The sequence below is a fragment of the Pelecanus crispus genome, chromosome 4 (assembly GCF_030463565.1).
Source record: "Pelecanus crispus isolate bPelCri1 chromosome 4, bPelCri1.pri, whole genome shotgun sequence".
In the NCBI taxonomy this organism is placed as follows: Eukaryota; Metazoa; Chordata; class Aves; order Pelecaniformes; family Pelecanidae; genus Pelecanus; species Pelecanus crispus.
The window spans coordinates 23,741,210-23,764,174 of record NC_134646.1 but is presented as its reverse complement, the minus strand read 5'-3'; positions in this window follow the sequence as shown (position 1 = coordinate 23,764,174).

Below are 22,965 nucleotides of genomic sequence, written 5' to 3'. Positions count from 1 at the left end.
AGTTATAATTAGTAATACTATTAGTGATACCTCATCATAGCATCAACTATAGTGCTTTTACTCCACAGAAATTATGACATTAACTTTGGTAATAAATCAGTTTTTCTTGTCATCTTGTAAACTTAATAGGGAATGCTTCTCACCAAAAAAAATAGATTGATTAAAAAGGTGTCCCACTTAGACACAGAGCTGGTGGTCAGGTTCAGTGGAAGTGCTGAGTTAAATATACAACTTAAAGGGCAGAAGCAGCAGATCACCTTGACACGTTTTGGCGTTACTATATCCAACCATGACAAAGTACAGACAGAGCATGCATGCAGAGCTTGAGAGGGATGGAACAGATGCTGTGCCCCTACACCCATGAATAGCAGTACCTAAGTACTTCCCAATAACTCCAGATCTCTTTAGAACCTCAACCAACCAAGCCAATTTATTGCAGATTTTCCTTGGCTTGTTTTCATAACATTTTCCCTAACTTCTTAACAGAGCTTCTATGGGCCTCAACTAAGGACAGAATAATCTACTGATGAGATCTCCTTTAATTTCAGAACCTAACTGAAGAATTCAATGCTAAGAAGTAAAAATGGTAAAGAAACAGCCTGGCCACATTTACATGTGCATCAACCTACAGTCTTTGCAGGAACACTCTTGGCTATAGTACTGACAGACCAGAGAAAAATCCAGACCAGAAAACATCAATCTACTTGAAATGGCAGTACATACATTCACATATATATATATATGTATATTCTCATACATTCACAGTCCTATCAGCTTTTTTGTCTAAATTCATTACTTTGCTGAAGTTTCCAAAGAATAAAAGAAACAGAGGAATAGGTATAGAAAACTCTCTTCATAAAGCATTTATAGGGCTTATGACAGAAAGGGGCAGGCATCTCACTGCATGCTGTGGCAACATGCCATGCCACGTTATCATGCCAACAACCATGCAGAGTAACAGAATGGTGTCGTGGTTTAGCCCCAGCCAGCAACTAAGCACCACGCAGCCACTCGCTCACTCCCCCTGCCCCAATGGGATGGGGGAGAATTGGAGGAGTAAGAGTGAGAAACACCCCTGGGTTGAGATAAGAACAGTTTAATAATTGAAATAAAGTAAAACAGTAATGAGAATAATAACAATATAATAATGATAATAACAATACACAAAGCAAGTGATGCACAACACAATTGCTTACCACCCACCAACTGATACCCAGACAGTTCCCGAGCAGCGATTGCTGCTCCCCAGCCAACACCCCCCCCCAGTTTCTATACTGAGCATGACAACATATGGTATGGAATAGCCCTTTGGTCAGTTTGGATCAACTATTCTGGCTGTGCATCCTCCCAGTTTTCTTGTGCACCTGGCAGAGCATGGGAAGCTGAAAAGTCCTTGACTAGCATAAGCAGTACTTAGCAACAACCAAAATATCAGTGTGTTATCAACATTCTTCTCCTACTATATCCAAACCACAGCACTATGCCTGCTACTAGGAAGAAAATTAACTCTATCCCAGCCAAAACCAGGACAAATGGGATCTGGTCTGACCTCCTACAACTAAAAACTTTGCATTCTGTGTCTCGCTGAAGTGAACCGAGAAGCCTGGAGGCCATGACAGAGCCATGTTTTTATTTTTAGTCTCAGGTATCTTCACTTGCATCAGAGCAAATCCAAGAAATGCAGTGAGACTCTAACATTTCCAGTCAACATATGTGTCAATCAAGGCTAGGCTCAGCATTTGGCTCTGTATCTGCTCTCAAAGACATCAAAGTATCACCATAATCTGTGGTTTACTGTGATTACTTTGTCTTCGTTGCACAGGAATGTGAAAAGCTGCAACAACAACCAGCTAGGTATGTTTCTTCCCCCAGAGCAGTGAATATTTTTAAATGTGTTCTTCTAGATAGAAAACTAAAAACTAACACAACTGATGCCCACCATTTATTCCCCCCAAATTCAGATGGCAGCTCACACCACTACTTTTGCGACTACCTGTCCATTTTTTCTGGAGGAAAAAATAACCAAACCTAACAAAACCTCAAACCACCAAAAAGCCTGCAATGACCTCATCTGTTTTGCCTCCTGTAGTATTTGTTTTCCAGCCAGTAGTGTATATGCTGTTGCCAACAACAAAAGAGATTCTGGAATGAGCACTTATTCCACAAAGAACAGAAAAGGATATTGGGTTTTTTTCTGTAATGCTTTTAGTTGACTTCATAGTGATGACTGGATAAAGACGTTTTATTTGCCATTGTGGTGGTTCAACCTGGGCTGGATGCCAAGTGTCCACCAAAGCCGCTCTATCACTCCCCTTCTCTACTGGACAGGGAAGAGAAAATATAACAAAAAAGCTCACAGGTTGAGATAAGGACAGGGAGATCACTCAGCAATTACTGTCACGGGAAAAACAGACTCAACTTGGGGAAAAATCAGTTTAATTTTTTATGCATCGAAACTGAGTAGGAGAGAGGAGTGAGAACATGTGTAGGTTAATGAGAAATAAAACTAAATCTTAAAACACCTTCCCCCCACCCCTCCCTTCTTCCTGGGCTCAACTTCACTCCTGATTCTCTCTACCTCCTCCTCCCAAGCAGCACAGAGGGACAGGGAATGGGGGTTGCAGGTAGTTCATCACACATCGTTTCTGCTGCTCCTTCCTTCTCAGGGGGAGGACTCCTCACACTCTCCCCCTGCTCCAGCATGGGGTCCCACCGACAGGAGACAGTCCTCCACAAACTTCTCCAATGTGGATCCTTCCCACAAGCTGCAGTTCTTCACGAACGGTCCCTTCCATGGGGTGCAGTCCTTCAGGAGCAGGCTGCTCCAGCATGGGTCCCCCATGGGGTCACAAGTCCTGCCAGCAAACCTGCTGCAGCATGGGCTCCTCTCTCTCCACGGGTCCACAGGTCCTGCCAGGAGCCTGCTCCAGTGTGGGCTTCCCACAGGGTCATGGTCCCCTTCAGGCACATCCACCTGCTCCAGCATGGGGTCCTCCATGGGCTGCAGGTGGACATCTGCTCCACCATTAACCTCCATGGGCTGCAGGGGCACAGCCTGCCTCACCATGGTCTTCCCCATGGGCTGCAGGGGAATCTCTCCTCTGGCACCTCCTCCCCCTCCTTCTTCACTGACCTTGGTGTCTGCATAGTCATTCCTCTCACATATTCTCACTCCTCACTCCAGCTGCAGTTTGTGTCCCTTTGGTCCCCCCTTCTCCCCCTTCTTAAATGTTACCACAGAAGCACTACCACTGTCACTGATTGGCTTGGCCTTGGCCAGCAGCAGGTCCATCTTGGAGCTGGCTGGCATTGGCTTTATTGGACACAGGGGAAGCTTCTAGCAGCTTCTCATAGAAGCCACACATGTAGCCCCCCTGCTACCAAAACCTTGCCACAGCAACCCAATACAGCCAGTTAAAGGAAGGAAGTGTACATGAAAAAAACAACACTCCCAAAAGTCTAGAACCTACACCTTCAAAAATAAAAATAGAACTCTTCAGGTCAGGCTTCCAGAGCTGTACTGGGGCATCTAAAATCACCAAGTTCATTTGAGAACACTTATGAAATAACTATTCAGATATTTAAAACTTAGGAGCATGCTAAAATATCCTGCTAAGCTATCTTACTCATTTATCTTAATACTGAGTAATGAGAGAGGGAAAGAAGCATATAGAGCTTTAGCTGAGCCTGCATATGTAAATATGTATTTTATATAAATACATCCAAAAATTTGGGTTTGTCTCTGAACACTGTAAATCTAACAGCAATACCCAGGCCTTCTCCACACTGCCATAAAGGTAATTTATGACAGAATCAGAGTGGTTCAGGTTGGAACAGACCTCTGAAGGTCATCTGGTTCAACCCCCCCTGCTCAAGGAGGGCCATATAGAGCCAGCTGCTCAGGACTGTGTCCAGATGGCTTTTGACTCTCTCCAAGGAGGCAGAATCCACAACCTCCCAGGGCAACTTGTTTCATCAGTTTTCTTGGCATTCAGGTGATCTCCCTGGATGGAGTGCCCTTAAAATATAAGTGCCTAGATCTCCTATTGGCATTCATTCATGTAGTGAAGATTACTCTATTTAGAATTTCATGATGCTTTCCTCCTTCAAGCAAATTTCTATAGTGAAAGCTATCAAATTCCCCTGCACAGACTAAGGAAATTTCACTCATGAGATGCAGTAACAGGCAAGCTTTCCACAGTTCTTGCTCCAGCAATTCTAGTTCTATTTGCACTCCTAGACATAAGAAGCTTTGCTTCCTCATAGCTTCCCAACAGAAAGAGCTAAGTCCTGGTATCAACAGTTGGCATTCAAATGCTTTCAGAAAACAGAGTACTACAGAGCTTTGCTTGATGAAAGCAGCAGTTACCTCTCTGCAGGATATGTCAAGGTTAGGAAAAGACCTACAGGTAAAGTGGTCATGGAGGGCATGGAATGATTCCACTAGGGACAAACAGAAGTGGGAATTTTTTCTGCTCTTTCTTGAACCATATGGTATTCACAATTGCCAGAGGGACTGGGCAGCTGTGATGTCAGAAGAAAGAGAACAAGGCACAACTGGCTGTTTGTCTAAGATAACTGTAAATTTATACCAGACCAGGCAGAGAGAGATTTAGAGGGAAAAAAGAGCAAGGGGTTAAGGTTTGGGAGAGCAAAGATGAAGTCCTGGGATTTTCCTATCACTGCCTCAGGCCTCAACATAGGTTAGAAGCAGATGGTAGAGAAATTTCAAGCACTTCCCAGAGGGTCCCTCCTCTTAGAGCCCACAACTTCAAGGTAGAAACCAATACAGGAGGCATGCATTCTCCATGAGGAGGCATACTTGGGTAGCCAGGCAGCGTCACTTTTTGCTTTAGGCTAGGATAAAGCATCAAGTTTGCCACGCTGAGCCATTGGGACAGGTAGAAGAAACCCAGTACCAGTGCTGTCTTAGTCATTTACTGCATCCTACTTTCAGAACCAGGCAGAAGACTAATTTAAAGGATAAGGTATATTCGTGTTCTCTTCCCTGCCCTCTTAAGTTGGGAAAGAGCATGATCTTGTATCCTGCTTCCTTAAACAGGTCATAGCATCTCACTAAGTGAAATCATTGCACAAGCATTCATATAAGTGGCGGGAAAACAGAAAAAAAAAGAGAAAAAGAAAAAAAATTAATTCCTTTGACATCTCTAATGCCCCAGCTGCTTCACAGCCTTGGCTGAGCAGAACAGAGAACAACAGCAATGAAAAACTGAAGCAAATATAAGAAGCCCCAACTGTAGAAATTATTGCAAAAATACTCCTCCATAACTTAAAGGTGCTGTGCAAATTATTACACCAAGTTTATCCGCATCCTGGAAAGTAACTTCACTCCTCAAGACAACAGACACAACCAACACCTAGAGGCAGGCTGCAGAGAAGTATAAGGAGGTGTTTTCAGTGAAGTCTTAAAACATTAAACTTCTCGTGCAAATGAAAGGCATACATTTCACTAAGCAAATTCTAGCACCAAAATACAGTTACTATTCTCACTGATGAAAGAAGTGAGTCAACAGACCTGTTCAGAGAAAAGATGTTTTGCACACAGACATATTGGACACTTCCACAATAATAAGCATTGGCTTGCAAAATGGAGTCTGAATCCTGCCTTCTTTCCCTTTGCAATGAGTAGACTTATACTGGGCAGCACACAAGCACAAGCAACTACTTGCGCAGAACAGAATCAAGTTTACTTAGCTTTATTTGTTAACTGACTTACTACTAATGAAGAAGATCATGGACCTTTCTGTTGCAACCCATCAACAAGGACTATTATCAGGGTCTCATAACATTATCTAGATTTATTGATGTCAACTAGACATTCAGCCAAATTAATAGCTCTATGCACAGTTTAGCTGTAGCTATAATTTAGTATATAAGTGATATGTTGCATAAGCATTTCTCAAGGAAAAGGTCAGGTCATGCTCTGAAGGACAGGCTTTGTAACAACTTGCCAATCTCATGAAAAAGCTGTAACATTTTACACCTTGCCAAGAGCCAGACTCTGATTTCACCTGTTATAATATCATGTCCTTTAATTTATACCAACATAAATGAGACAGATATAGGTTATTTTTCAAGGTTATTTCAGGAATGTGGAGTTGAGACAGTCCTAAAGTAATGCCCTTATATCTTGCACAAATAATGACAGGTCATCTGTAAGAAAAACATACTCCTTACTCTGCAACAGATCAGGACAACATGGCAAGCCAGGCTCAGGAGAAGCTCCAATGTTCATGTTGTCTTCAGTGCTTAATACTGCATTTGTGCCACAGCCAACCAGAAACTCAGATATAAGTAATTAATTGAAATTGTGTTGCGATTCCATCCAAACCCTGAACTCCAACCTGAGACTCTTGATATTTGCCATAATTGATAGGTATTGCCACAATTTCTAATAAAAACAATTTTTAATCCTCTAAGGAGTTGTCACAAGGGGGAAAAAAACCCACAGGCAGTAATTATGTGAGGCTCATACAACCAAATACTTCATGTTTTATTAATTTTATTACATATTTAACAATTGAGCAAAGGACTCCAGTTTCCATGCCTTCAGTGTGTTGTGTGAATGTTTTTATCTTTGAAAAAGGATGATGCTTCAATCTTACTGTTGAAGAAAAACAAACAAAGCAAGGAACCTAAATATTGAACAACAAACTATTGAACAATTCAGACACAGCCTGAATGTTGAAGAGTTCAGAGAATGCTCTGAGTCATTACTTGCCAACTTTGGAGTCAGTGTTTAACTAGTAGAGTAGGAATTATAAGTTTCAGATAAGGTTGATTGTGTTGGCTGCTTCTGTGATAGATTGTATTATCTTGCTGTGATCTCTTTCAGTCTCCTTCAGAACTGTAAAATATTTGAAAATTCAAAATGCTACTTCAAAAGATTACTCATTCTTTATGAAGACACACCTCTTTGAAGTAGGAAAGGAGAGAAAGCAAAACCCATCTCTAAATTTTGGTCCAAGCTCACATGCAAATTCCAGGACAAACTCATGCATGAGGTCATTACTGATAGTACATATATCTAGTAATGTATAGAGTGATGTCATAATGCATGACACTACTTATCTCCATTGTAACTGATTCAGTACACACAGCTTGAGTTCCTAGCATGCCTCTAAAGCCTGCAGTGAAGGCAGTCCCCCTGAACTGGGGAAGTGGAAGCAAGTGAACCCCACCATACTCACACTCTGACATGTATTTGTAAAAAGGAAGAGCTACTGAATAACTGCAAACAGGCCCAAATAATAAAAGCTAAAATAAAATTTGGATTTCTCTGCACTTTCACTGTAACCATGAAGAATGTACTCTGAACCCATTAACGTGCAATGCTGCCTTTTAGCTCCTTAGTTGTAGGTACCTCAAGTCATACCACAGATCCAAAAACAGAGAAGCAGAGCTGCCTTTAGAGACAATGCCGCACACATTTGAAATAATCATTTCTATGCAAAATGTTGGATGAAAATAAAATAGCAGTGACCATGGAGGCTGGAGTAGCTTGTTCTAATTTTCTTCCCACTTCAAGATTAATTTTATTCATTTAAGTCCTGTCCATTAGTACTGCAGTAATTTATTATTTTAAAATATAAGCACAACACCCCAGAGTCTTCTTCAGGAATGTCTGAGATTGACATGTCACAGATTGCTTACACTTTTACTATCTGTGAAGAGAAGCTTTAGCCCTTCATTTAACCCTTCCTACAGGCATTTTTCAGACCCAATTAAAAAATTAGTCCCATTCTATCACGACCGACACTGGGCTGCCCAGAGAGGATCGTGGAGGTTCTGTGATTCCCTTGGGCTAAATTAAGGTGAAACGACACCAACCAATCAGTTTAACACTGTATTGGCAGTTAACACCAACCTGAACTTGGAAAGCACCAAGGGGATAAGGGGAGACCCTCCCATTGAGTCACGAGGTTCACAACAGACCCCCTTGCTTTCTAAACTCCTTTCCAGAGAGGAGTCTAGGTGCTGCTAAATGTAATCTTAGTCTCAGACTTAGTCAAGGGTTTATGTGAATAAGGAGGCAACCCGAACCAGGAAAGCACCACGATAGGCCACGTGGGTTCTAATCCAAATACTTAGAAAAGGAAAGGAAAAGGAAAAAAGAGGAGAGAGAGGTATCACCACCCCTGGATCCCGCGATGTCGATGACAAATGCGGCAGCCCTCCGGCGCGTTGCTCCCGGAGAGCAGGGCCCCGGCTGCGCCGGCAGCGGGCGGGGGTTGCCGGCCCAGAGGGAGGGGCGCGGCAGGGGAGGGAGGTACACCACGCGGCTACTTGGAGTTGTCTCTTTTATAGGCCAGTCCCCACCTCTAGTCTCGCCCCCCTTGAGGCTTGTTCCAGAATGTTCTCCATCATTCAGTCACCGAGGCCAAGGGCTCCGGAGCGGACACTCGTGCCGGGGCACCCTTGCTGAGGCGGCAAAAACAAAGCGCGAAGGGCAGGAGCGGGCAGCCCAGCCCCCCTCCCAGAGCGGGAAAGAGCGGGAAAGGGCGAGCTGCTGACGTGCGGCAGCTCTGACGCGGCGTGGGCGGGGCCAGGAGTGACGGTGGGCAAACCCCCCCCACCTATAAAAGCAGCCCCCAGGGAGCGCGAGCGACCAGGAGCGCGGCGACCAGGACGGGCAAACAGGGCGTGGCGCGTCAGGAGGGCGTGGCGCGTCAGTTCGCGCAGTCAGGGCGCGCAGGAAAGGCTGAGTGTCCCCCTCTCCAAGTTCCAAAGGGGAACCCAGGCAGTGGTCACCATCCTCCCAGGAGAACACCTGGCAGCCATGGTCACCACCCGCCCGAAAGCCGCCGCCAAAAGGAATGCGGCGACCCAGACGGAGCTCCCGCACAGACACGCGGCCGTCCAGGTCACTGGCTGCAGGGAGTGCCTGGGCCTGTCGCTTGTGCCAGACGGCAGCGGGGACGGCAAATGTCTTCGGTGTGAGCAGGTGGATGATCTGCTCAGCCTGGTGGCAGAGCTGAAGGAGGAGGTGGAAAGGCTGAGGAGCATCAGGGAGTGCGAGCAGGAGATAGACTGGTGGAGCCGCACCCTGCCGTCCCTGGGGCCAGGGCAGCAGGCGGAGGCCCCACAAGGAGCAGAGGATCCCCTACCCTCTTGCCGGCAAGCAGAAGGAGGGGATCCAGGAGACGGGGGGGAATGGAAACAGGTCCCTGCCCGGGGAGGCAGGCGAATCCCCTCCCGGCCTCCCTCACCTCCCCAGCTGCCCCTACACAACAGATACGGGGCTCTGGAGGTTGAGGGCCAGGCAAGCGGGGAGGGAGGTGAAGGGGAAGGTCCAGCCAGGGGGTTGCCGAGGGTCAGTCAGTCACCCCCATGGATTACGACTGCCCCTGTTAAGAAAAAAAGGAGGGTGATTGTGGTGGGGGATTCCCTCCTGCGGGGAACTGAGGGCCCGATCTGCCGCCCGGATCCATCCCACAGGGAAGTCTGCTGCCTTCCTGGGGCCCGGGTTAGGGACATTACGAGGAAACTGCCTGACCTCGTGAGGCCCTCCGATTATTACCCACTGCTGGTTATACAGGTGGGCAGTGACGAGATTGCAGAGAGAAGTCCTAGGCCAATGAAGAGGGACTTCAGGGCACTGGGGCGATTGCTCGCAGGATCGGGAGCACAGGTTGTGTTTTCCTCTATCCCGTCAGTGGCAGCAAGGAACACTGAAAGGAATGGGAAAACTCACCTGATTAACAGGTGGCTCAGAGGCTGGTGCCATCGCTGGAATTTTGGGTTCTTCGATCACAGGGAGGTCTACACGGCACCGGGCCTGCTGGCGGCTGATGGAGATCGGCTGTCTCCAAGGGGGAAAAGGATTCTCGCCCAAGAGTTGGCGGGACTCATTGAGAGGGCTTTAAACTAGGTTTGAAGGGGGAAGGGGATATAAACAGGCCCGCTAGTAAGGAGCCCAGGGGCGGCATGGCAACATTGGGGGCAAAATCGACAGCCCAGCTTAAGTGCATGTACAGCAATGCACGTAGCATGGGCAACAAACAGGAGGAGCTGGAGGCCCTTGTGCAGCAGGATGGCTATGACATAGTCACCATCACGGAAACGTGGTGGGACGACTCTCATGACTGGAGTGCTGCACTGGATGGCTATAAGCTCTTCAGAAGGGATAGGCAGGGTAGGAAAGGCGGTGGGGTGGCTCTGTATGTTAGGGAGTGTTTCGACTGCATAGAGCTTGACAGTGGTGATGACAAGGTGGAATGCTTATGGGTAAGGATGAGGGGGAAGGCTGGAAAGGCGGATGTCCTGTTGGGAGTCTGCTATAGACCACCCAACCAGGAGGTAGAGGTAGATGAGGCATTCTATAAGCGGCTGGCAGAAGTATCGCAATCGCTAGCCCTTGTTCTCATGGGGGACTTCAACTTGCCAGACATCTGCTGGAAATACCACACAGCAGAGAGGCAGCAGTCTTGGAAGTTCCTAGAGCATGTGGGGGATAACTTTCTAATGCAGCTGGTAAGCGAGCCTACCAGGGGAGGTGCCCCGCTTGACCTGCTGTTTACCAACAGAGAAGGGCTTGTGGGAAATGTCGAGGTCGGAGGCCGTCTCGGGCTTAGCGACCACGACATGATAAAGTTCTCAATTTTGGGTGATGCTAAGCGGAGGGGCACCAAAACTATTACCATGGACTTCCGGAGGGCAGACTTTGCCCTCTTCAGGACCCTGGTTGGGAAAGTCCCTTGGGAGGCGGTCCTGAAGGGCAAAGGGGTCCAGGAAGGCTGGGCCCTCTTCAAGAAGGAAGTCTTAAGGGCGCAGGAGCGGGCTGTCCCCGTGTGTCGTAAGACCAACCGGAGGGGAAATCAACCGGCCTGGCTGAATAGGGAGCTTTTGCGGGGACTCAGGGAAAAAAGGAGAGTCTACCACCTTTGGAAGAAGGGGCGGGCAGCTCAGGAGGAGTACAGGGATCTTGTTAGGTCCTGCAGGGAGGAAATTAGAAAGGCAAAAGCCCAGCTAGAACTCAATCTGGCCAGTGCTGTAAAAGACAATAAAAAATGCTTTTATAAGTACATCAGCAATAAAAGGAGAGCCAAGGAGGATCTCCATTCTTTGCTGGATGTGGGGGGGAACATTGTCACCAAGGACAAGGAAAAGGCTGAAGTACTTAACGCCTTCTTTGCCTCTGTGTTCAACAGCCAGACCGGTCATCCCCAGGGTACTCAGGCCCCTGAGCTAGAGGATAGGGATAGGGACCAGAATGGAGCCCTCATAGTCCAGGAGGAAGCAGTTAATGACCTGCTATGCCACCTGGACGCTCACAAGTCTATGGGGCCAGATGGGATCCACCCAAGAGTACTGAGGGAGCTGGCAGAGGAGCTTGCCAAGCCACTTTCCATCATCTATCAACAGTCCTGGTTAACAGGGGAGGTCCCTGATGACTGGAGGCTTGCCAATGTGACGCTCATCTACAAGAAGGGCCGGAAGGAGGACCCGGGGAACTACAGGCCTGTCAGCCTGACCTCGGTGCCGGGGAAGATTATGGAGAGGTTCATCTTGAGCGAACTCCACAGGCAAGTACAGGTCAACCAGGGGATCAGGCCCAGCCAGCATGGGTTCACAAAAGGCAGGTCCTGCTTGACCAACCTGATCTCCTTCTATGACCTGGTGACCCGCCTGGTAGATGATGGAAAGGCTGTGGATGTCATCTACCTCGACTTTAGCAAAGCTTTTGACACCGTCTCGCATAATATCCTCCTCGGGAAGCTGGCAGCTCACGGCTTAGACAGGCATACTCTTTGCTGGGTAAAGAACTGGTTGGGTGGCCGAGCCCAGAGAGTAGTGATAAATGGTGTTAAGTCCAGTTGGCGGCCGGTCACGAGCGGTGTTCCCCAGGGCTCTGTTTTAGGGCCAGTCTTGTTCAATATCTTTATCAATGATCTGGATGAGGGGATCGAGTGCACCCTCAGTAAGTTTGCAGACGACACCAAATTGGGTGGGAGTGTCGATCTGCTCGAGGGTAGGATGGCCCTGCAGAGGGACCTGGACAGACTGGATTGATGGGCCGTGGCCAACTGTATGAGGTTCAACAAGGCCAAGTGCCGGGTCCTGCACTTCGGTCACAACAACCCCATGCAACGCTACAGGCTTGGGGAGGAGTGGCTGGAAAGCTGCCTGGCCGAAAAGGACCTGGGGGTGTTAGTAGATAGCCGGCTGAACATGAGCCAGCAGTGTGCCCAGGTGGCCAAGAAGGCCAACAGCATCCTGGCTTGTATCAGGAATGCTGTGGCCAGCAGGAGCAGGGAGGTGATTGTCCCCCTGTACTCGGCGCTGGTGAGGCCGCACCTGGAATACTGTGTCCAGTTTTGGGCCCCTCACTACAAGAAAGACATTGAGGTGCTGGAGCGTGTTCAGAGGCGGGCAACGAAGCTGGTGAAGGGTCTGGAGAACAAGTCTTATGAGGAGCGGCTGAGGGAACTGGGGTTGTTTAGCCTGGAAAAGAGGAGGCTGAGGGGAGACCTTATCGCTCTCTACAACTACCTGAAAGGAGGTTGTAGTGAGGTGGGTGTTGGTCTCTTCTCCCAAGTAGCTAGCGATAGGACAAGAGGAAATGGGCTTAAGCTGCGCCAGGGGAGGTTTAGACTGGAAATTAGGAAAAATTTCTTTACGGAAAGGGTGGTCAGGCATTGGAACAGGCTGCCCAGAGAGGTGGTGGAGTCACCATCCCTGGAGGCGTTTAAAAAACGGGTAGATGTGGCACTTCGGGATATGGTTTAGTCTGGTCTACCCTTGATTAGTCTAGAGTGGGCTTGGTAGTGTAGGTTAATGGTTGGACTGGATGATCTTAAAGGTCTTTTCCAACCTAGATGATTCTATGATTCTATGATTCTATGATTCTATGATTCTGCGCAGGCGCCACTGGGCGTGTTAGTGGTCGCGAGGGGTCTTTCGGGTGGTCGTGAGCCCCTTCCTCAAACGAACTCTGCATAAGCTTTGGCCATGGGAGGGCAGACCTGCGAGTCCTCCGACACACCTCCCGGCTCCGTGCTAACTCTGCACAAATCGGCTTCTCACCTGTGGTGCCTTGCAGACCCCAATTTATCACTATGGCGACCTTAACTTGTCTCTTTGCAGACCTTAACTTGCCTCACCACAATGTTTGAGGCATTAACTCTTTCAGTCCCTGACACATTCAAATCTGTTAGACCAAACTTCCAGAGCTCTTCTGAGTTTCTAAAGAGATAGTCTGCAGGATGAAAGGAGACAACATGAAGAAATCTTTATTGTGCACATCCATTTGGGAAACCACAGGAGGATCCAACGTGGACTCCACCATGTTGTCACTTCTTTCTGACTGCTGCTGCATGTTTGGATTCCACACAGAGCAGTCTGTACTGAGGAGAAGGATTTTCAACATTAGCATGGGACCCATCCCAAGAATTTACACAGTACTTCTTTTTTGTGGTAGCTGACATTCTCACATTTGGGATGTGCTGGACACTGCAGGGCAGCTGCTTGCAAAGACGGGTGAATTTAATCATCCCTCACTGAGCTTTACTTTACATGTTGGATTGGATTAAGCACAAATACTGAAAAAGCCACTGCTAGATGGTATCACCAGGAAGTTAATCATATCATGCATGGCTGTTACTTTCCAAGTTTCAGAAGCAGACAACTGGAAGTGAAACAGGCTAAGATACTCTTTAACTCTGGAACCTTTGGTGAGGCCATTTCACAGAAAAATAAAAGGAGAGTGTGAAAGGGAATCTATATTGCATTACATCTTACTAGCAGAGTGCAATTATACTGTGCATAAGTGTCTGCAAGCATAATTTCATGCACTCTAACAAGACATGACAAAGATCATAATTTCCAGATTCAGAGAAAAGGATAGCATTAGATCAGAGGACTGTTAGCAGACATGAAGCCATAATGGTATGCATAGCTTTTTGCCTATCATGTGAAACACTGTGCAAGTATAAACTTTTCCAATGCTGCTGGGACAGTCCTTCTAGCTGCCCTGCACTGAAAGTCATCCCAGATGATAGCAGACAAACCTGAGGCCAAAGGAAGGATCGAAATCCATCTCCAGAAGGTCACTGGCTTTGCATTTCCATGGAGAGTATGAGTAGTCAGAAAATATGTTTCTGCTTCAGTGCCCTTTGAAGTTATTTCCGCATGTCAGCAAGTGTCTCTTATAAAACAACCTCTTTTCAAAAGCTTGTGTCAACCCAGTGGCACTTAATGCATTGAGGGTCCTTACAGCATTAACCAGTACTTTTGAGTCCTCTCAATGTCTCTGAGATTCAGCTTCAAAGTTCAAAACCAGTATCTAGTGACTTGAAATAACCTGGAACCTCATGGATTTCTACTGTTCTGTGTCTGTACACTTCCCAAAGCAACTAAGCAAACAGATGTTGGATCTATGTTGAGTCCTTTGGTAGCAGAATGAGCTCCATCATTCTTCTCCCAATTGCTCAGTCCCCCAAGATCAACATTGTTATTAAAATCCTTCATATTTTAAGGCCAGACATTAATTTTTCCCTCTGCACAGTGGTCATAGTTGCCTTACATCATCAGGAAGACCAGCATGGCTATATCCTCACACACTGACCCTGACAGTGGGTTTGTGGTTTAGCTCAACATTGTGCTTTGTAATAGAGCTCTATGCCATCCCTCTGGCTAAAACCAACTATGCTATAGTTTTGTGTTGGATGTCACACCTCTCACCCAGGACAGGTTTGTGCCTGTGCCACTAATCCAGCTCTGGGTGGGCCATCTTAGCTGAACTTCTGCCCAGAAGGGGCCCAGAAGTCTTCAGTTGCTGAAGCTATTAACCTATGTCATTTCTAGGACTGTTATACCCAGGTTTATCAGGACCCTGTCTTTTGAAGGGGCAAAGAAGAAAAATAAAAACAACTACCACCAAAACCCAGGATCTGGCTCTACTCTGTACAGTACTTAAGACACTTCATGAAATTAAGCCACTTGTACAATGCCTCATAAAACTCAACTCTCTACCCATCAGAGCATATTTGTTTACGATTCATCCTTTCTCCCCCATGTAGCACAGAATGTTGTAATGCTTTTAACAAGCAGGCTTAATACCCTGGTTGCTGATGTTAGTTCTTTAATCAATGTAGTTTAAAAGAAATCCCCTCCCCAAAGCTGTCAGTTCACTGGGAAAGTAACAGTCAAGGCAGGACAGGACTATCAATGGATCCAAAAGGAGGAAAAGACGAGATAAGGTTGCATGGTGTTTCACCCCTTGAAAAAATAAACCAACAAAAAGATGAGAGGAAAAAAAGGAAAAAGTGGGGTTTGAAAGCTAGCTTCTGCCATCTCTGGCCTTTTTCCACTTGATAAACCTGTGCAAATGAGTGAGAAATTAGCTTATTTAGTGAAAAAAATTGCTTATTGATGATAAGCAACTGTAGAAGTCTACAACTTCGATAAATCTTTAGGTTGAAATGAATTCTCAACCCTAAGATGGAGCTTGGAGTGAAAGTCAGACACAAATATCAACTGCAGGCTAGCCAGAGGTTAGAGAAATGAGTTGTAAGACAGAGGGTTTGGGCGCTTGGTTTGTCTGAGCAACTTGTGGTTTGAAATCAAGTCTCCTACAAGACAAGTAGGTAACCATGATAATCCCCAAGCTTCTGGCACTCCAGGGAGAGATCTTTCCCTGCATTTTGTCAGTTGCTGGTTCCCTCCTTCAAACACACACTCCGGAGGGGAAACCCATTTCCTATCTGACTTCAACTCCAGGTTTAATCAAGTCCTCTTCCTCACATTATTTTGTAATAAAGCCCTTAAGTGAATCCAGTGTAACATGTACTTCAGAGCCTTAAATAATATGCTGTAATATCACTGCTGGTGTTGAATTTACATAGTCTAATAAGAATTTTGCATCATATTGTAGACTGTTTTTGCAAATGCAGTATAAATTTCTTGATTGCCTCAATATACCTTTCCAACATTGTAGTAATGTGGCATTTAACTGATAAGTTTGATAGCATTTCTTTCAGGAAACAGTGATACTTCTGTAGATCAAGTTTCTAGGGAATCAAGTTTCGTTTCCACTTTATTTGTGCAGGAAAATGGGTCTTACACCATCACTGTCTGTAATGAGTTACCTGAATTCAAAGACAATACTGCAGGGTATTTAGAATGAATGGTTACTGCAGTTAAAACTTATGTTGTTTAAATGCTTCCAACAAGTCTGTTTAACATTCACTGCCACAGGGCCATTTCCAGAAAAATAATGGAGTATCTTTAAACACATGTAACATTTGCTGACAACCTCAATGAACACCACACTACCTATGGGTTAACAAGTCCCTACTCCTTCAAATAAAATATAACAGCTGCCTTTGGCTCCTGTACCACAAGTGTACCTCCCACCAGACCGTCTGTTTTCTTATTAGCTGGCACCCTAATTTGCTACTATCACAAGGTGTACCCAAAAATCTCCCCATCCCTGCAAGGAGGCAACAATCAATACTAGCTCTCCTTCACTGCATTAAGGATTCAGACTAGCAATTCATAAACTGTAGTCAGACACAGTGGTGAAAATTTTCCTTGAAAACTAACCTCAGAACTTGTCTATAGTTTGAAGCACAGTGGCGGTCTGAGGAGGCAAGAAATTTGGAAAGCAAAGTCTATAGGACTTTCAGTATGAGTATCCATTTCATATATTGATTGCTTTTACTGCGTTTGAGAAGCATTGTGAGCCACCTCCTATCCTATGGGAAAGTCTGCCATCAAAGTATTCTGAGTTTCTTAGCCTCAATAAAAGCCCAGGAACACAGAACAACAGTCTCTGCCATGGCAGCTTGTTTGTAGGATGTAACACTGTTATGTATCAGGATGATAATTAACCATCCTCAGAGAAAAAAACACACTTGTGATATATGTTGTGATCAGGATGTCAGAAAGTTTGTTTAAATGGCAAGCCTAAGTTACCTTTGAACATGGCATTGCCACAGAACACAACTGAACCTCAGAAAAATGCCAATTTGGTCTCATTTGCTTTACCCCTAAAACTTGCAAGTAACTTCTGGTGCTTCTTGGGTTGTTTTTGCTGCTAGCTTCCAATTATACAACATCATTTTAATACAGGTAATTAGCATCCTGTGATATTTGCTATGTCTCTCACTCAAATGAGAACTGCATACAACAGCTCAAATGCCAACTTGTAACTACAGCCAAAAGTCTATCCTCCAAAGACAGTGACTGGAAGTATGTTATAACCTACATTTTCAGATAGGCTTTAATTAGGTAAGTTTCTGGATATGACTGCCACCAGCCAGTAAGGCAAATATCTATTCTAGATTACAGAGACTAATGATGAACCTGACAAATTATTCAAACACCATCCAATTTGGTAATGCTTTACTAGCTTTCTTAAATAAAAGGCACTTAAATAAAAGAATCTATTTCTTTTTCTGGGTTTCATTTATAACAGGTGACCTCCAAGGCTTTGGGCAGCAGAGCAGTGGAAATGCAGCCTCTACAATTTCAGCAAATGTTTTCCCTTCAAGCTTAAGAGCAACTAAATTAAATTACAAATTTTTGCCACCCACCCCAGTTAATAATATAGCAACCTTTCTTATCACTTACACTATTGATGACTAACAGCATTCAAAGCCTTACTGCATTGTTTACTTCAGCAGAGGATGAATCCACCAGTAAGTCCACTTTCCCCAAGCAGTCAGACATGCTGTAATTCTATTTTTCCCAAAAATGAGCAATTTCCTTGCATGCCCAGTAGCTGCATGCAGCAATTCTCTTCTCATAAGACCACTGCATCTGTTTTCACATCCAGTTGTTATTTTGTTAAACATAATTAAAAAATGACACTAGCACAGGTTAATCTCAAATAACACTTAATTAAATACTTACAGACATGCTGTTCCTACCAATCCCTCTCAAAATTTCATAGGACACCACAACTGTGAGAGACTGAAAGAGTTAATGTATGTTGATGTCTCAAACATTGTGACAATTGGTTCATGCCTCAAACGTTGTGGTGAAACAAGTTAAGATCTACATGGTGACACCAAACCACAAGTGGGAAGTCGGTTGGCACAGAGCACGGGGAGGTGTGTTGGAGGATGTGCAGTTCCATTTTTGTAATGTGCCTCACAACTCACCATATGTGGCCAGAGGTCATACAGAGTTAATTTGAGGAAGGGGCTCATGACCACCCAAAAGACCCTTCAGGACCACCACCACCACCACCACCCCCCCGCCCAATGACACCGGCACAGAAGATTGAGAACTTCCTGGAACAAGAACCATATAAGTTGTCAAGGGGATGGACTTGACACAACTGAGAGGCAGAGACTGGCTTATAAAAGACACAACTCTGAGAAAGCCAGGTGCACGCCCACCACCAGAAGGTCACCTCATCTATCATCATCGTCGCAGGATCCAAGGGTGGTGATAACCCTCTCTCTTTCTCTCTTCCCTCTTTTTTCCTTCCTTCTTATAAATATTTCAATTAGAACCCACATTGCCTACCACTATGCTTTCCTAGTTCAGGTTGCCTACTGTTACGCTTGCCAAGTTAAGGTTGTTTCTATCATCAATCAATGATGATCTTAATCAATCATTTGGTGTCATTTTACCTTCATTTGGCCCAAGGGAATCACAGAACCACCATGAACCTCCCTGGGCAGCCCAGTTTGGATCGTGACAGCAACTAGCACTACTGGCTTAAGCTATTTAAAAGAATACTACCTTATTCCTGCACATTTCAATCTACATAATATTTAACCTGCACAGTTGGAGTTGTAAGCAGAGCTAGCTACATACACTGCTTGAAAACTGCAAAGTTTTCATGTAGTAGAGGAAGACTGGGAGATAAGGTGATGCACAAGAACAAAGCTAGTAAATCCAGTACAAGGAACAGGATTTGACTGAAAGATTATCACAACCTAAGTCATGGCATATCAAGTATGTGTTTGCCAGATCAGAGGACTGATGCATCAAAAATCAAAATATGAGAGTGCCGTTTAGCTGTGAGAGTTGCAAAAGCTGCAGATGTTGTATTTATTCTCACAGTCCAATAAAATGAAATTACATTATGATGGAAGCATAGGCAACAGTCCTGCAAACTCTTAAGCATATGTTTTACTTTATTAATTTCTTGCAGTCCCAATGATATCTGAGGTCAATTGCACTTACAGGTGATCCTCTCTAGGAACAAGGATTTCCTTTACTAACCTTCCACAGATGCTGAAAATATAGAGTTCATCTAATTACTGAGTTTGATCTATGTTTTTTTATACAGTAACAAAAAACTTGAACAGAAATCCAAGTCAGTTACACACAAGCTATGAAAATGCTCACATTTTTATTTTAGCACGTTTAATATTTGATCTTCTATGTGCAATAAATGACTTTTATTGCATGCAGTAATTAATTTCTATTCACAGATATTTATGTGTGAAATTAAATATTTCATATATTCATTAATTTTGTAATTTTAGAAGCTAGCCACTCTGAGGTGCACTAATCAACTTTTCCATTTTGTGTGAAAGGTAATTGTTTAATGGGCAGTAATAATTTTCTCTGCATAATAAGTCACAAAACGTGTTCTGAATCCTGATCTCTTTAAATATAGACCCATCTTTATCAACTTCAGCAATATTGTCTTGCATATTCACTGAAATGGATTAGTCCCCTTCAGCATCCTCCCCTTACTTCAATTTTTACCTAGATTAATCAGACCCTAAAATGGTTTTGTCCTAATAAGTTTCTTGGGTTTATTTTGCATTCATCCCAAAGTGCACCTGTTCATCAATATTGCAGAGACATGTTTTTGAGCAATGGCAGCAGGTATCTTTCTATCAGGACAAGAACAGCATTGTAGCCTGAAGCATGAAACATCCAGTCAGGAGGTCATCAGTGAAAAGGTACTTACTCCCTTATTCCTGTGTGACCTTCAGTGAGCAACCTTTGGTGTGACTCACTTCCTCTCAGTTTATACAACTACAGACTTGTGTAGATAGCACAGGTAGTCTGTCTCTTTTACTCTCCCAGATGTAAAACACTGAATAGAATAACATGTCTTTTCTTTTAAACTTTGTTTTATTGTCCAAGCTTTCCTGGATGGAATGGTTTTAAATTAGTTTTTTTTTCCATCCTCTAACACAAAGGAGACCGTCATACTACAGAAATACCTAGGAAAAAATACTTTTGCAGCATTCCAGTAGGTAGCAATCCTGAGCTTTGAGAAAAACAAGGCAAAATGGCAGACACTCGCTACTTTAGTGGTTACTGAGATTGTTTTAAAACCCAAGGCTATGAAAACAAAAAGGCATTTAATTGTTTACATCTGGGCACTTTATTCCAATGTGACTGAATAAGTAAGTAGAGATGCATAGGTCAGAAAATGGGAGAACTAAGTTGATGTAAATCTAAAAAAATCTAGTGATCCCAGCTGTGCTATGGCTAATTACTTTGCCTCCTCAATCACACTGCATCATATTTGTCAAATAGGAAAGTGTCAGAAAGATTGCTCACTCAAAGAAATTAAAAATGGCTGTCATAGCGGGAACTGTATCACAGACAACCCACAGCCTACTTGCCAGAAGAATAAATAAAGAAATAATAACACAGCTATGTCTTTCACCCTCAACAGTAAAATAAGGGCAAGATAAGGCAACTGAAAGGGCACCTTGAGAAAACCAGAAGATGTTTTTTCATGAAACTGGGGAGATATTTTATAGTTTTTTACCCTCTCACTATAAGAAAGCACCAGCCTTCAAGATTCACATATGTTTCAGTAGATGAGCCATTGGAAGACCATAGTCATATGTATATAGACAGCTGGGATCATCTCTCTGCAAGGAAAGCAGTAGCATGAGAGGAAAGGGGCTTAATCCAGACCCTGAGAGACAGGCCAGATTCCAGAAGAACCAGCAGATTGGGTTCCCAGCCTTCTGCTTTTCAGGTTTTAACTGTAGAGGTGGCATGCTTTGAAATCAATCCCCAGCTCCTGGGAAGGACAAGAAGTATAGCAATACTGCTGTAGTGTCAGAGGTGATGTGTGAGATAGTGCCTTTCCCTTCAATGAGCAGAGGAAAAAGGCTCACTGGACAGACTAGATAGCCCATTTTTGTTTCAGTAGCAAACTTGTTTATTTAAAAAAATAATCCCAGGGATTAAAAGAAGATTATGACTTCCCCTGACCATGAAGGTTACTGGTCTGGTTATTGTGCTTTGTGAGGATCAGTAGCTATACTGGCACTGAATATTCTATGCTGCACAATTAGCAACTGATGTAAGTCTAGATGTGGTTTTGTCCACCCCTTTGTAGGCTGAAGTAATTCATATGGAACCCAGAATATCTCAGGATGAAGATAATGTGAAATGTCTATACTTCCTTTCCAGAAGTTTGTGTTGAATTGAGCATCATCATGAAACATCATTAATCGTGTACGCATCAGTTTTCCCTTTGTAGTTCTTCCTTTGAGTTTCTTTTGCTGAATCATCAATAAAAAATATGCCAAATCCCACTTTCATGCAATTTCCTCTTCTGCAATATACCAGTGTAAAGCTCCTTAAAATCTCTAGCCTTCAACATGTCTGAGGTTTGCTCCCCAGTTTGAGTATGGGTTTTTCTGATAACCTGGAAAGCATGCAAAAGCCTGATCTAATTTTCAATGTTATACAGTTCTCAAAAACTTAATCCACTCACTGGTGCTTCTTGTGTGACAATGGGTGAATAAAACATATTTCTCAATAATTAATAAAAAGTTACAACTTAAGACAGAGTATTTACAAAAATAGCTGCATCTGTATTTTTAGTTTTAAATACTGCTTGCAAGTTTTGCCTGGGAGGAAGATCTCCAAAACAGCTGTCACATCATCTGGTGGCCTAGATAGTAGAAAGGTCATCTTCTGGGAGAAAGGTAGTATTACCTGCAAGATATTAAGTTCAAAGATGGCTGTTGCTGTTCTGTGCTATGAATGCCTTTCATCTCATTAGCAACCCAGGTAAAATAACCCAAATGACAGGTGCCAATTATGATACTTTGCTTAATTTCTTTAAAAGCCCTGTTCAGTTCTGCTCTAGGGCCCACTCTTCTGACCACATCTCTGCACGAAATATATCAAATAGCCCAGCGGTGTGTGTTTAGCTTGTGTGCTACATTGGCAACCATGTAAAATGCAGTGATCTCACAGAAATTGTACAGCACTGGAAACCTAATGGTGAAGTGAAGAATTTGTTGTGCTTCTTGGGTTGTTCTTATTACACAACATTTAAGAGCAGTATCCAGTATGAACAGGTTGTTCCACTGGGAACCGGCTGTTATATGAGTTTCCATTTCAGCAAGCTTCCCTAGCACCAAGTTCACCCAATGTAAATTACTAGATTGTCATGGTTTAACCCTAGCCAGCAACTAAGCACTACACAGCCACTCACTCACTCCCCCGGCCCGGTGGGATGAGGGAGAGAATCAGAAAAGTAAAACTGAGAAAACTCGTGGGTTGAGATAAGAACACTTTAATAATTGAAATAAAATAAAATAATACTAGTAATAATAATAATAAATAATAATATACAAAGCAAGTGATGCACAATACAATTGCTCACCACCCACTGACCAATGCCCAGCCAGTCCCCAAGCAGCGATCGCTGCCCCCCGGTCAACTCCCCGCATCTTATATACTGAGCATGGCGTCATATGGTGTGGAATATCCCTTTGGTCAGTTTGGGTCAACTGTCCTGGCTGTGCCCCCTCCCAGCTTCTTGCTGGCAGGACACAAGAAGCTGAAAAGTCCTTGACTAGTGTAAGCAGTACTTAGCAACAACTAGAACATCAGTGTGTTATCAACATTTTTCTCATCCTAAATCCAAAACACCAGACTATGCCAGCTACTAGGAAGGAAATTCACTCTGTCCAAGTCAAAACCAGGACATAGATACAGAAGTAACAAAAAAATCCATGAGACAGACCACAGATCCGGGTGTGGGCT